A 16,228-nucleotide genomic window follows, 5' to 3' on the forward strand; every position below is an offset into this window, starting at 1 on the left:
CTAGGTAGACCTGCAACTGCCTATTTCTCGCTCGTTTTTGCACTATTTTTCACGTATTTTATACCAAAATGAAGCTTTTAACTTGAAGAACACAATCATACTAATTTAAAGTTCTAAAAGTCACGGAATCTCACCGGAGAATTCCAAGAAAACCGGCTAAACTTCGTCCACACGATCCCGACGTCTAAAACCTTCAAACGAAGCACTCCGAGCTTCCTTGGGACCTTACCAAGCTTCCTACAAGCTTCAAATTCCCAAAAACATCCATATTACGTGTGCATGAACAGTGCACAAATCGGGGGTTATGAAAAACTAGGGTTTTCGAAGGTATCCTTACCTGAAATGGGTATCAATCGACTCGTCTGGGCTTCATGAACACAATGGTAACATTTTCTTCCTCGATCAGTGAGGTTTGAGAGGTCCTTAGTGTTTGTCCGTACAAGAAGAAGGAGAGAGAGAGTCCGAGAAAAAAGAGAGAGAGAGCACGGGAAGAAGAGAGAATGAGTAAGTGTGGTGTGTGTGTGATCCACGTGGTCACCAATTCAAGACCACAAAACAATCTCTAAGTCTTGATATGTCACACATACACACTATCATTTTCCCGTCCAAGGATAAAACTATTATTTTAAATAGTCGAAAATTATATATTTGGGACGGGTTGTGACAATTTCCCCACCTTATAAAATTTCATCCTCGAAATTACATACAACCAATACATCCACTAATAATCATAAAACAAGTGTGGATACATCTCTCTCATCCGATCCTCTGTCTCCCAAGTAGCTTCTTCCATTGAATGATTTCTCCATAGAACTTTCACCAAGCGTACTGTCTTGCTCCTCAGTTCTTTATCCTTCAAATCCAACAGAGTCACTGGTTCCTCATCATAAGTCAAGTCCGAATTGATTTCCAAAGGTTGAGGAAGAATCACATGTGAAGGATCTGAAACATAATGTCAAAGCATCAAACATGAAATACATCGTGCACCTTGGATAACTCTAGAGGCAACTCAAGCCTGTAAGCAACCTCACCGACTCGCTCGATGATCATATATGGTCCAATGTACCTAGGACTCAATTTTCCTTTCTTTCCAAATCGTACAACACCTTTCCAAGGTGATAGCTTCAGAAATACCCAATCACCTTCATTATACTTCCGATCAGTGGCATGTTTGTCTGCTAAGCTCTTTTGTCGATCTTGGGCCGCTTTCAGGTTAGACTTAATTGCCTGAACATTTTGAGTAGTCACATCCACAATCTCAGGGCCCACTAAAACTCTTTCACCAATCTCTGACCAACATAGAGGAGTACGACAAGATTTCTCATAAAGTGTCTCAAATGGTGCCATACCAATACTCGAATGGTAACTGTTGTTGTAGGCGAACTCCATTAAATCCAAAAAATCATGCCAACTATCTCCAAACTGCAGCACTGAAGATTTCAACATATCCTCTAATGTCTGAATGGTCCTCTCAGATTGTCCATCTGTCTGAGGATGATATGCCGTACTATAAAGTAATCTCGTACCAAGAGCTTTCTGGAATGCTATCCAGAACTTGGAAGTAAATCTGGGATCCCGATCCGAGATAATATTAACTGGCACACCATGGTACTTCACAATCTGTGATATAAATAACTTAGCTAATCGGCTTAACAAATACTTCTCCCTCACTGGAATAAAATGCGCTGACTTCGTAAGCCGATCAACTACCACCCAAATGCCATCATAACCATTCTATGTGCGAGGAAGCTTGTACACAAAATCCATAGTAATATTTTCCCATTTCCACTATGGAATGGGAAGTGGTTGCATCAACCCAAACGGCTTCTTTCTTTCAGCTTTAACCTGTTGGAAAATGGCACACCTACTCACATATTCGGCAATTTCCCTTTTCATACCTGGCCAATAATAAAATGATCTAATGGTATGATACATCTTAGTGCCTCCTGGATGCATTACATATGCTGAAATATATGTTTCATCCAAAATTTCTTTCTTTAACTCTGCATTATTCGGCACATAAATCCTGCTTTCCGGCATAAGCATACCATCTTCTCGAATCTCAAAATCTTTCTTTTTGCCTTGGTGCCTTGCTTGAATTATTTCCTAGGTCTCTTCATCAATCATCTGAGCCTCAAGCACACGATCAATTAAAACTGGCCTAACTTGAAAATTAGCAAGCAATTCTTCTTCTCGATCTTCCACTCCTAGCTCCACTCCAGTGGACCTCAAGTTTGCTAGGAGAGGAACATGACAATCATAAATGGCATTAAGTCTGACTGGAGTTTTCCTACTAAGTGCATCCGCCACTGCATTTGCACGACCAGGGTGATACTCAATCGTGCAATCATAGTCACTAAGTAGCTCAATCCACCTTCGCTGATAAAGATTAAGATCTCTCTAAGTAAACAGATACTGGACTTTTATGATCTGTGAAGATCTTACATTTCTCACCATAAAGATAATGTCTCCAAATCTTCAAGGCAAAGATAATAGCTGCTAACTCCAAATCATGTGCAGGGTAATTCTTTTCATGAGGTTTCAATTGTCTCGAAGCATAAGCAATCACCCTACCATGTTGCATTAATACACAACCCAAACCATTCAGAGAAGCATCACTATAAACCTCATAATTACCGCTATCATCTGGAAGTGCTAGAACAGGTGCATGAGTGAGATAATACTTTAACTACTGAAAATTTTGCTCACAATTATTATCCCACTCGAACTTAACATCATTTCGAGTCAACCTCGTTAATGGCAGAGCAATCAGTGAAAAATCTTTAACGAACAGTCTATAATAGCATGCTAAGCCAAGAAAACTCTGTACCTCGATGACGGTTCGAGGTTGCTCCCAATTCTCTACAGCTGCTACTTTCTGAGTATCCACTTGAATGCCTTGAGCAGAAATAACATGTCCTAAAAATGCCACTTGATTCAACCAAAATTCACATTTGCCAAACTTAGCATATAGTTGGTGTTCCCTCAAACTGCTAAACACCAACTTCAGATGTCTAGCATGCTCAGCCTCAGACTTAAAGTATACTAGAATATCGTCAATGAAGACAATAACAAACCTGTCCAAATATGGCTGGAATACTCAATTCATCAAATCCATAAAAGCTGTTGGTGCATTAGTTAACCCAAATGGCATCACAAGAAATTCATAATGACCGTATCGAGTCCTGAATGTGGTCTTAGGGACACTTCATTGTTAATCTTCAACTGGTAGTATCCCGACCTTAAATCAATCTTAGAAAATATGTAGGCACCTCTGAGTTGATCAAATAAATCATTTATACGAGTCAATGGATAACGGTTTTTAATGGTTACCCGATTTAATTGCCTGTAATCAATGCACATCCTCAAAGTTCCATCTTTCTTCCTCACAAATAAAACTGGAGCTCCCCAAGGTGAAGTACTCGGCTGAATAAAACCTTTAGCCACTAACTCTTGCAACTGCACTTTCAATTCTCTTAATTCAGCAGGAGCCATTCTGTAAGGAGTCAAAGATATGGGAATCGTACCTGGAAGCAGATCAATAACAAACTCCACCTCTCTATCTGGCGGAAATCCAAGCAAATCCTCATGGAATACATGCGGAAAATATCTGACCACACAAACATCCTCCACACTACTAGGAGCATCATCATTCAACACCACATGAGTCAAATATCCCTGACAACATTTCGACAACAATCTCTTTGCTTTCATGGCTAAAATAATACCATGCCTCACCCCACTAGGCTCTCCTACAAATGAAACTTCAGGTAATCCAGGATAATGAAACGTGACTGTCTTTCTATAACAATCTATCTTGGCACGATTATAGTGCAACCAATCAGTGCCTAAAATCACATCAAAATCCATAATATCCAACGTCATAAGATTAGCCGACATAATAATATCCTCTAATATCACTGGACATCCAGGATATACCCGATCCACAAAACATCTATCCCTTATAGGCATAAAAAATTCTAAATTATATCCTAGAGATGTGGGATGGGGTTGTGTCACTTGAGCAAATGTATGAGAAATAACAGAATATGTAGCACCACAATCAATCAACACTCTAGCAAAATGACCGAGAATATTTAACGTACTCATAATTAAATCTGGATTATTCTGGGCATCTTGCATTGACATGTTGTGGATACATGCCTGGTTCTGCTGTCGTCCATCACGACCTCTGTTGGCATGAATACCACGTCGCTGCCTCTGCTGATCTGACTACCTCGAAGATCCTGCACTACTAGTAGCAATATCTCCCTGCTGGGGCTGTTCTCCTTGGTACCACAGATCATCCGGTTGAATGTGGCTGATAAGATATAGATTCTCCCTGATACTAAGGATACCCACTCTGATACTGAGGATCCTAAGAGTACTGCTGCTGTCCTGAGGTGTAGGGAACGGCGTTGCCCTGATAGTGATAGGCACCTCATCGTCTAGTCTGAGTATAACCACCAGATCCTGAAGCGTGTTGGGTAGGTGCAGATGGTGGGAAGGAAGGCTGCTGGGGTCTCTGCTGACTCTAAGGGCATTAGGCAGCCTGATGACCCATCTATCCACAAGTAAAACATTCATTGCTGCCTCTCCTACACATCCCAAAATGCTGATTATTACACATGTGACATAAGGGAGCACCAGATCCACCTGGACCACCAAAATCTCTCTGTCTCTGGAACCTCGAACCTCCAGTGAATCTACCACCTCTCCTCTGCATATTAGTACTAAATCCTCCACTAGAAGAGCTGGAACTGCCACTGCTCCTTAAAGTTCTGGGTCTTGCGGGGTCCCTGAAATGCTTGCCCTTTTCTTTTGCCATCTCGTCTCTGGCCCCCATTATTTCCTTCCTCATCCTCACTTTCATTAGGCATGTTCTCTGAGGCCTCAATCCTCAGTAGAATCTCATAAAACTCCTGGTAAGAGGCATAGTGAGTCGATGTCGCTATGGAACGTCATTTCTTTTTAGTACCCAAACTGAAACGACGAAGCATCTCTACCGAATTAGCAGCAACCTCCGGATCATATCTCGACAAATCAGTAAACATCATGTAATACTCATTAGCGGACATCTTTCCTTGCCTCAGATGAGTAAACTCCTGTTTCTTAAGATCGATATATGCAGGAGGAATAAACCTTTTGGGGTCATCTGGTAAGACTCATGTCTTTAATCTCTTCTGGGGTCATCTGGTAAGACTCCTGTCTTCACCAGGATGCAGGCTATTCTCCCAAAAACCAGGTAGTCGTCTCGACCCACCTATTAGGAGGAAGATGGTCTTCTCCACATGATTCAACCATTTTTCTGCCCCTTCATGACCTTCATTTCCTATGAAGTGAGTCAACTTCAGATTATGAACTGTCTCAAGAGGTGTCATCTGAGGAGCACGAAATGCTGTTTGAATGGCAGAAACTATAGTTTCCCCTAATTGAGCAATATCAGGGAAACTAGATTCAGCTGGTTGATGGGGCTCTCTACGAGGCGGTATAGTTCTGACATAAGACATCACAAGGATTAGAATATTCAAAGATTATACAGGACTGCTAAACCTAAGCTCTGATACCAAACTGACACACCCCGACCGAGATCAAGGCATGTTGGCCATCACGTGAGAGTGACGTAGCCATGTGCACAGTGAGGAAGCAATAAAGATAAGAATATACGAATAATTAAAAACCAAATTACTAGAGCGCACTACTAAACAGAAAGTGATAGGAGTTAGTTACAATAGTAAACACTCATAATCAAAGCATAATAAGTCTAGGTGCAGTCCAGTAGGACAAGCACTAGTTATACAGTACCAGGAATGTCCTACTATTATTTAGATAAGTGAGAACAGCCGACGTCCTCGAGCCACCAACATCAAGCTTACTTAAACCCTGGAGGGGGGCAAAACAGAAAACGTGAGTGGGCAAAAACAAATGTTTTACAAAATCATTTTCTTTTATCAACATACTAACCCCTCGCTATAAAACATGTAAAATCTTCCCATAATCAAGATGTAAGTATATAAATAATTTATATATATGTGCAATCATATCAATTCAATTCATGCCTCACATAATCATATTCAAATGTATGCCATGCCAAAATATAACAAAGTAAACAATCCAGGTAAGAATGATTTCATAGATATATGAGATGCTAGCCGGAACCCCCGTGGTAGTCTGTATGGCTGAATTCATAGCTCAAAAGTCAATCTAGCCGGAGTCACTACAATGACCTATACGGCAATATACTGCACATAAGTTGGAACCCCTAAAAAGGGTATGTATGACAAGATTGGGTGAAATATAATTATGCTCAATTCTACTCTCTCATAATAGCCGGGTGATAAATTGCTAGTCACCTACAAGTCAGAACCATAAATAAGATCTGTACGATAAGACTGTGCACTTAAGTTGGATCCAATATGAGCATATAGTGCGGGAGGTGACGTAAATAAACAGGCATGTACTTCATATATCTGGCTAATTCACAATCACCCTAGGTGCAGTTTTATGAGCTCAACATTACTCAATCATATATCACATCATCGATGATTCACATAATCAAACATAACTTACCGAAACTTACATGTGCCTCAACAGCACCACATTTATATATATATGCAACCATGAAATGCATATTCAAAATATAAAAGCATTTGGCATATTATTTCAAAGCATACTTTCCTTCAAAAAAATATTTCTGGGAAATAAATCAAGTATATAAATATATACTGAAAACAAAAGCCCACTCAATGATATGTCGACGGGTCGTAACCCTCGAGTCGCCCCTAGATACGCTCGTCCTCGGGATAAATCTCACCTATATGCGAATTAATTATAAAAACATTATTTTAAAGCACATAGGCAAAACTATTAATATACCAACGTGACCTAGACAACCTCACGAACATCGTGATATTTTTAGATAAATTTTTCTGTGGCTCACGCGCCCCCACGTGCCGGGGAGGGCACGGCCTCACCCGCCCTCACGCGCATCACCTTCAACCTCCAGACACCGGAACTGTCACCGGAGCCGGATTTTGGGCAGACCTGCAACTGCCTATTTCTCATTCGTTTTTGCACCATTTTTCATGTATTTTATACCAAAATGAAGCTCTTAACTTGAAGAACACAATCATACTAATTTAAAGTTCTAAAAGTCACAGAATCTCACCGGAGAATTCCAAGAAAACCGGCCAAACTTTGTCCACACGATCCCGACGTCCAAAACCTTCAAATGAAGCACTCTGAGCTTCCTTGGGACCTCACTAAGCTTCCTACAAGCTTCAAATTCCCAAAAACATCCATAATTACATGTTCATGAACAGTGCACCAATCGAGGGTTATGAAAAACTAAGGTTTTCGAAGGTATCCTTACCTGAAATGGGTATCAATCGACTCGTCTGGGCTTCACAAACACAATGGTACCATTTTCTTCCTCAATCAGTGAGGTTTGAAAGGTCCTTGGTGTTTGTCCGTACAAGAAGAAGGAGAGAGAGAGAGTCCGAGAAATGAGAGAGAGATAGAGCACGGGAAAAAGAGAGAAGGAGTAAGTGTGGTGTGTGTGTGATCCACGTGGTCACCAATTCAAGACCACAAAACAATCTCTAAGTCTGGATATGTCACACATACACACTATCATTTTCCCGTCCAAGGATAAAGCTGTTATTTTACATCGTCGAAAATTATATATTTGGGACGGGCTGTGACAATAAATTAACAGAAGGTCGGAAAAAAAAAATATGTGTGTTGATAGCACTACCCCATGCTGTATGGGTTGGTTACTTTTTATGTTTAAGATATAGACAAATTACATAGAAAAAATGTGGGACGAAGAAGGGTTATATGGAGAAGAAAGAACAAAGATGAATGAATAGAACAAAATTTTGAATGTGAAATCAACTTCAAATATACTCTAAATATTTTTTTTTTGTTCTTGGTTTTAGTGTATGCATTTCTGAGAGATTTTTCAGTATGTCCATGACACGGAGCGGAATAATACATGTCATTATGCAATTGGAGGAACATTTGAAAAAAAAAAAGTTCTCTCTAATTGTATAATGACATATGGTGTTCTGCCTCGTATTTGAAGGACACTGAAAAATCTCTCGTGCCTTACCTTATACATTTCTTATCTCTCATCTTTGAAGTTGTTTTCACATTCAAAATTTTGTTCTATTCATTCATCTTTGTTCTTTCTTCTCCTGACATAACCTTTCTTCATCCCACATTTCTTCTATGTACTTTGTCTATATCTTAAACATAAAAAATAAAATAATTATCAAACGAGCATCTTAAGTTTTTCACACTATTGGCTAAAGTGAGGCAATCAAAGAGGTTGAATGTACATTATTTGTCTATTTTTAAAATGAGAACTTGTTACCGAATCAAAGGGACGAGAAAAAAAAGAAGAAAAACGAATCACAACACTCCGATCTTATTTTACAAGATATATTTATGAAACCCTAGGTAATTCCGAACAGACATGAGAGCAATCATAAAATTTAGTTTGACTAATTATTATTACTCTATGTGATGGTTCTTCGCAACTAGTGACATTATACCAAATAAAACAACTTCCAATTTCAAACATTCGGTTACCAAGGAATTTAAGGTCTATTTGGTATTCTATTTGAATCCAACTTTTTAAACTCAAAAACAATTTTCAAGTTTTAGGCTTTAAAAACTTGTTTGGTAGGACTATTTTCAAAAACTGAACTCAAGACTAACTAAAAAATATAATATATTCTCTAAAAACATAAAAAATGAGTTTTTAGAGTTTTTAAACTTCAACTCTCTCATTTATTTTTTCTCTCCTCCCCTCTCACTCCAAACCGATCTCTCTGTTTTCTTCTTTCTCTTTTTTTTTTTTTTTACCTTTGTCGTCTCTCCTCTAATCCGCTTTCTTCATTTTCTCGGTTCTTTCTCTCAACTCCTCTTCCTCTCTATCTCGTCCAATCTTCTCTCTTCTTTCTCTTTCCTTCAATCATCTCTTACTTTCTTTCTTCCTCTCTCCTCTTTCTCCCTCTCATGTGATCCCCTCTTTTTAGATTTCTTTGTCTAGTTTAAGTCTTAAGATTTAAAATTTTTAAATCACAAACCAATTAAGTTTTTGAGTCTTAAAGAAAATTGTTTTCAAGAAATGTTTTAAGAAATGATAAAAAATCTCAAATAGGATACCAAACAGGCTCTTAACTTTCTGCTTAATTTGACCTAGAATGACCAAGTACATACAATAATTTACGTACGTGGACCATTTCTTATTTGACTCAAGACCATACATACATACATACATACATATTGTTGGTATCATATTATATTGGGCCTCGTTACTTAGGCTTCCAGACATTGAGCTCATGATTCATGTAAAAGGGGAGGAGCCCTTAGTCTATAAAAGGGCCTCATCACCCTCGCAATCCTTAGGTCTCATCCTCACATACAAACCCACAAGGCTCACAAACAGAGAAACTCTCTCAAACTCTCTCTTTCTCTGGGGGACTTCCTCTCACACTTATAATCCATACATACAGTTACAGAGAAATACGATCAACATCAGTATGGACGTAGCCCAAACATTGGGGTGAACCACAATACATCTTTTGTTCTTTACTTTCTTGCAGATTCACGGTCGGATTTACGTTGTTCCAAGACCTTCCGGTTTTGTGCATCAACACATACATACATATAAATATATATATAATGGGTGACCCCAAATCACTAAGTCCCCCCGCTCTGCGAGAATCTAAGAGGAACGTCCATCGTCCGTAGTTTTACCTTTCCGGTTGGTATTCACACGGGTTTTAAGAATATATGAAACATTCTATCAGCTAGCTTGCACACTGCATAACAAGCTAGCTGGCCGGTTTAGTCTGGTTAATTACAAATTAAATATCATTTTTCAACAAAATTAAAGGTACTAAAATGTAAAAAATAAAATAAAAAACTTGTTGAAAACATTGGCATTGTTATGAATGCCCACACACACATTGTCAATGCCCTTACAAATTGAAATAGACTTTGGAAACAAAAGGATTGTTTTCAAAACATGCGATGTAAATTTCAAACTGTAAGAACCTGTTTGTATGGAGTCGCTTTATAAATAGAGTGCTCCGACTACAGTTAAAGGATATAGAGAGACTCATGGTAGAGAGAGAGGAAAGAAGAGAGAAAAAAGAGGAAGAAGAGTTATCTTTGTACTTTTATTATTTCAGATTATAATGAAAGCATCACTGCTGCTCCGAGGATGTACTTCAGTCACACTGACTGCAGAGGAACCTCGTAAATTTTGTGTCTTGTTTATTCCACTGCACATACCGTCAATTTTACAACACATTATCAGCATGAGAAGCTCTCATGTCAGTGGAAATCACAACGCCATAGCATTATCTACCTCTCACCTCTGTTAGTTAAAATCTCACAGAATAAAAGGTATGTCCATTTTCTGTCTCTCTCACCGCGCCTGAAGCGCCCCACCGAATTCCGGTGAGAATTGAAATTTACAACTACTTGAAGTCGTCACGAGATGAGAAAACTCGTACTTGACAACTGGTTTCCAAAGATACAGAAGAATCTCATCAGACTTGGAAACCCAGATCATGTTGTTTTCAACGGATCTCAAGGACTCCCATGAATCCTCAGTTGTCTGAGATGGTGATGGCAAGACTGACTCCACACAGTCTCCCTATCTTGTGCCTTCATCAACTCCGTTGTCATCTATGTCCCTGTAGGGAGGTTCTTGCTTCGTGATACCATGTTCTCTGGGTCATGCAAGAACAACGCCAGTCTCTGGTAGCCTTTTAATTGAATTGGATTTGTGAGACCTCCACAATAACCCAGTTGGCCCTACATTTAGAGACTGGCAGAGACAGAGAAGAAAGAAAAATAATAGAAATGTGTGGTGTTGGTTGCACCCTAAGAAAAAAAAAAATAATAAAATATAAAGGGATTTGAATGGTGCACGGCACCATCTGGTCAAAATAATAAATAAAGACAAAAGCTTTGGGTTGGTGCATGGCACTAGGGCTGGGCACGGGCCGGGGCGAGCCGGGCCGAACCTAAGTTTGTAGGAACCTGACATTACCCGAAACGGGCCGGGACGGGGCGGGGATTGGATTTTCTTGTATAGGAACCGAACATTACCCGGCCCGGTTAAAACGGGCTGGTTCGGGCCGGGTCCACGGGTACCCTTTTTTTTTTTTTTTTTTTTTAACTGCACTGCACAGATTGCAATTTGCAACTGCACAATCACAGTGACACTGCATTTATGTAGATTTTGCACAAATTCACCATTATTCACATCTAATCTAAATACAAAGTCTAATATCCAAGTTCATAAATTAAGTTTTAACAATACATCCAAAATAACAATATTACATCGTCCTCCAACATCTAAAAATGAAATCCACATACACAATATCCGAAAGTCCAAGACATCCAAATTCCAAAAATCAAATACTCCAAAACAACATAAACATGACATCCGCAATAAATTTCAAATTAAAACCACATCCAACGCCCAAGTTCCAACAACAATCCTCAATTCCTCATTGAATCTATAAGCAAAAATAGAATATAAACATCATATTATCCTCATTGAAATTTAAAGTTTATTCATTTGAGTTTAAAATATTACCGCAATTCCTTTTCCTTTGTTCGTTCGAGTTGTTTGAGGAGCTTCAATTTCAGGAACACTTGATGAAATGGTTGAACTTGTAGATATAATATTTGCTTTTCTTCTTTTATATTCTACAACAAAGAACAAAAGTTAATTGTAAACCAATTAATATAAACTTATAAACCAAACTATACAAAACAAAATAATTACCTTCTTCACACTCTTGATAAAATTCAAGCTCTGCAGGACTTGCTTCATATTCAATGTTGCCAATTGGTTCACTTCTTAACCAGTTTTGGAGGCACATCAATGACTCCACTGTTTGAGGAAGGAGACATGATCTATAGGGGTACTTTGACTTTGAGAGTGAGACATAATGTAGAAAGAAATCTGTAAATATATAAAACCAAACTGCACATATATCAAAACTGCACATATATAATCAAAACTGCACATATAAAAATCAAAACTGCACATGTATAAAATAAATCAAAACTGCACATGTATAAATCAAAACTGCACATATATAAAAACTGCACATATAAGTATAACAAGGAACTTGAGGACATGAATTTGAAATTACCTTCTCGTTTAAGGAATTGAGAAATCAACCAACTAATCCCAGAATAGTTAGCTCAGTCTTGCTCCTCAAAGAATGTATGCTCGATCTATATAAAACCAAACTGCACATATATCAAAACTGCACATATATAAATCAAAACTGCACATGTATAAATCAAAACTGCACATATATAAAAACTGCACATATAAGTAAAACAAAACACACACACATACACACACACACACACACACACAGAGAACATACACACACACACGCACATACACACATACACACACAGAACATACACACAGAACACACATACACACACAGAACACACACACACATACACACACAGAACATACACACATACACACATACACACACAGAACATACACACATACACACATACACACACAGAACATACACACATACACACACACACACGCACACAGAAGCAGAACACAGAACACACACACGCATGCACACACAGACATTTAACTAATAATTGCTAATGCTCAAGCTTGACTGTAATAAGTAACGGTATAACTATATGCATTTAACTTTTCATACTCGTGGAAACATATATGAAAAAAAACTAGCCTTAAGCACTAGAGGTTAAAATACTAACAAATAACCACAATTCCTGCATCTAAAATATCCTAGCATCACTGATTAGATAGCAGGTTCAAATAAAATGAGGAAGCTTTAAGAGAAACATATCAATAACCATAGATTGGAGCTAGAACTCTTTATTATACTAAAAATAGAGAAACCAGATCATCTTTGCCGAAAACAATAGAGAAAACATCAACCCACTCACACACAGATCAGAGACAAAGGCGTTTGGAACCCTGAAAATTTAAATAGTTACCTGAAAATTTAAACAGATCAGAGACAAAGTCGCAGCTGGTGATGCTTTGTGGACGGCGGCTTGTGGCTGGCGCAGATGGTTTACGGCGGGTGATCTGGGTATATGCCTGGTTTACGGTGGCTTGTGAAGGTTTAGGGTAGATGAGATGGGAGAGAGAGAGAAAGAAAGACTGTGAGAGAGAGAGATCGAGAAGAAGGAGATCGAGAGGGATGAGATCGAGAGAGATCGGGAGAGCGGAGAGATCGAGGGAGGCGGAGAGATCGAGCGGAGAGATCGAATTAGGTCTGAATCCTGATAATAAAAGGGTGAGTGACAGTGAGGGTCGAATTCTAATAATAAAAGAGACGGTAATCACAGTAGACCAACGGTCCGGGCCGGGGGCCCGTTTTCTCCAATCTTTAGAACCGGCCCGCCCCGTTATTTATCTGGAACCGGCCCGCCCCGCCCCGTTTTGTATTTGTAATTCTTAGACCCGCCCCGTACCCGCCCCGAACCCTCAAAGACCCGCCCCGACCGGCGGGTCCAGGACCCGTTTGCCCACCCCTACATGGCACCATGCTGTAGAAGGAAAGAAAAAAATAATAAAGGTTTGAATAAGTGTTGACAAAAGAAAGAAAAATAATAAACAAAAGGGGGACTGATACTTCTTGTTATGATGTTGGCTTAAAACACTTTCACAAGTTTTATTTATTTTAAAGTAATATATTTATCATGGACTGTTTTACCACCTACTGCTTTAAGTTTTGATTTATGTAAATGGTGCTGAATTAAAGCCCTTATCACAAGTTTTATTTACTTAAATGGAATTTATTTACTATGGCTAGAATTACCGCCTATTGCTTTAATTTATTTATTGTACTTATCTTTTGTTACGATGAGTATAACAAGGACCCGAAGTTCCTTGATTAGATCAGAACCTGCAGTTTCTTGATCCTCATCATATAAAATGATTGGACCCGAAGTTCCATCATGCAAAAAGATCGAGCATGAAGTTCCTTGATGAGTACCGTAAGTTTGAAGTGCCGCAGTGCCTCAACTTAATTGTAATAAAAGCCATAAGAGTCTCAGTCTACATACTATTAAATAAGGACCAGAAGTTCCTTATGTCCATACTCAAAATGGTTTAGCAGAAACATTTATTAAGATTATGAAATTGATTACACGCGTTCTGCTCATGAAAACGAAATTGCTAATTTTCTACATGGGGACATGTCATTTTACATAATGCATTATTAAGTTCGGTTGAGACCAGTTGCCAACCATCAATATTTCTCAGTATAATTTGTGTTTGGGCACTAGCCAAACATTATAAATTTACGAGTTTTTGGTCGTGTTATCTATGTGCTTATTGCACTGCCACAACATACTAAAATGAGGCATCATTGCGGATTGGGCATTGATGTTGAACACCATCTATCATTCAATATTTAGAACCCTTGACTGAGGATATGCTTACCACGTGGTTTGCGGACTGTCATTTTGATAAGACAATATCATTCTAGAATAATGATGAGAAAAGACTGTTTCAGAAGAACGAAGAGAATTTGTCTTATTTTGATTCATGAAGCAATCAACATGAAAATGAAGTAAGAATAATTGAATGATGCAATGATGTGTCAATCAAATGCCAGATGCATTTAATAATGTAACGAAAGTGATAAAATCACATGTACTTGCTGTAAATGTGCCTACAAGAAATGATTTCTCAGTTGCACGCCTGAAACGTGGCAGACCCTCAGACTAAAAAAAAAAGACTCAGTATTCTGAAAGAGCAAGAATATGGCACTCCTAAACTATTGCATTCCCGAAGCATAACTGTTGCATGCTAGAAACATGACAGTCGCCGTATCGATATACGTTCCAAAAACGACAATCCACGGACATGAGAATGTTGATGTCTAATGCATAAAACATGATAGACGTATAGGTTCTAAATGACTCAACTCCCGGAAGTGGAGATTAAAATCCAAGCTCTATAACACTCAAGAAGAGGTTATGATCCACATTTTATAAATTATGACTATCTTGGAAGAGATAGTGTAATGCCCTTGAAGAGGCAATGGATATCCAAAAAAAATGAAAAGTTTTTATGCATGCACATGAGAATATGGGATCACAGATTGATGATAACCAATGGTAATTTCGGTTTTTGATGAGTAGCTACTAAATTCATCAATTAACTGTGTTGATATTGAGTCTCGTTCTTTTCAACTAAAAAAATGGAGAAAGGCAATTCCATTACAATTTTGTAAGAACGTGGAAAAATTGACCTATATATTTGAATAAAATACAAATAGCTAAAATATGTTGAACTAATGAGGTTACATATGGACATTTGTAATACAGTGAAATACACTCACATGATATGACACAAGGTTGTAAACAAGTTCATATGAATGGATAATTATATACGAAGGGTTGTGAGTCGCTCACATCATATCTCTATAAGTAAATCCCTTAATTATACATGGGAGCAAGTTGCTCTGTATAAATTCTAAAGGAAAATGTGTCATGAAGTGTAGAAAATTCCTGAAGGATTAATTGCTTGAAGTAAGCCCCTGAAGGGTAAAACATAAATTATGTACTCAATACCAATGAATGGTATAAATTACCTTAGTGAGTACTATCATTATGATATTTTTGCAACATACTAAAATCTCTTGACATTAAATTAGAATTCTTAAAGAGTTGATGATATTGAAGGAAGACTCCTGAAGAGTCAAGAACGATTATAAAGTGTTGAGAGAAATATTGTCTCGAGCTGCATATCGAACAATCTACCAACACGAATCCTATCCATGATGTTCATGATATTAAAAAACCATATGAATTGAAGATTATGAGTTGAATACTCAAATAATGTCGACACTAAGAATGATCATTTATCTTCGTGAGGGTAAAGATAAATTGATATTTGGTCTGGAAGTACCACATCTTAGTGAAGTATATGCTTTATTGTATTTAGCACAATACACTGAATGAAATAAAGTTTATCTATTAATGTCTCCGAGAAATTACAAACATGTACATACACATGAGTTAAAATGAACAAATAGGAGAGAACCTTCACAAAAGTTGCTCATGTGAAGTCTAAGTGCTCAGCAGTACCCTAGAAGGAGGAGGCACTGGAGATTGATCATGTGGCACCCCAGTACTTGGCAAAACACCAGAAGGAGAAGGCATCCGT

At 38.2% G+C, this 16,228-nt stretch overlaps 1 long non-coding RNA gene across 1 annotated transcript; it reads right to left on the reverse strand.

Moving 5' to 3' along the window:
• Positions 1–11,298: 11,298 nt before the first annotated feature.
• LOC108174626 (uncharacterized) lies at positions 11,299–11,758 on the reverse strand. The gene is made up of 2 exons (XR_003766454.2): positions 11,627–11,758; positions 11,299–11,546 (listed from the first exon to the last, which is right to left on the reverse strand). It is a non-coding gene; the product is annotated as an uncharacterized lncRNA (long non-coding RNA).
• Between the last annotated feature and the right edge of the window lie 4,470 nt (positions 11,759–16,228).

The sequence above is a fragment of the Malus domestica genome, chromosome 11 (genome assembly GCF_042453785.1).
Source record: "Malus domestica chromosome 11, GDT2T_hap1".
NCBI classification, from domain to species: domain Eukaryota; kingdom Viridiplantae; phylum Streptophyta; class Magnoliopsida; order Rosales; family Rosaceae; genus Malus; species Malus domestica.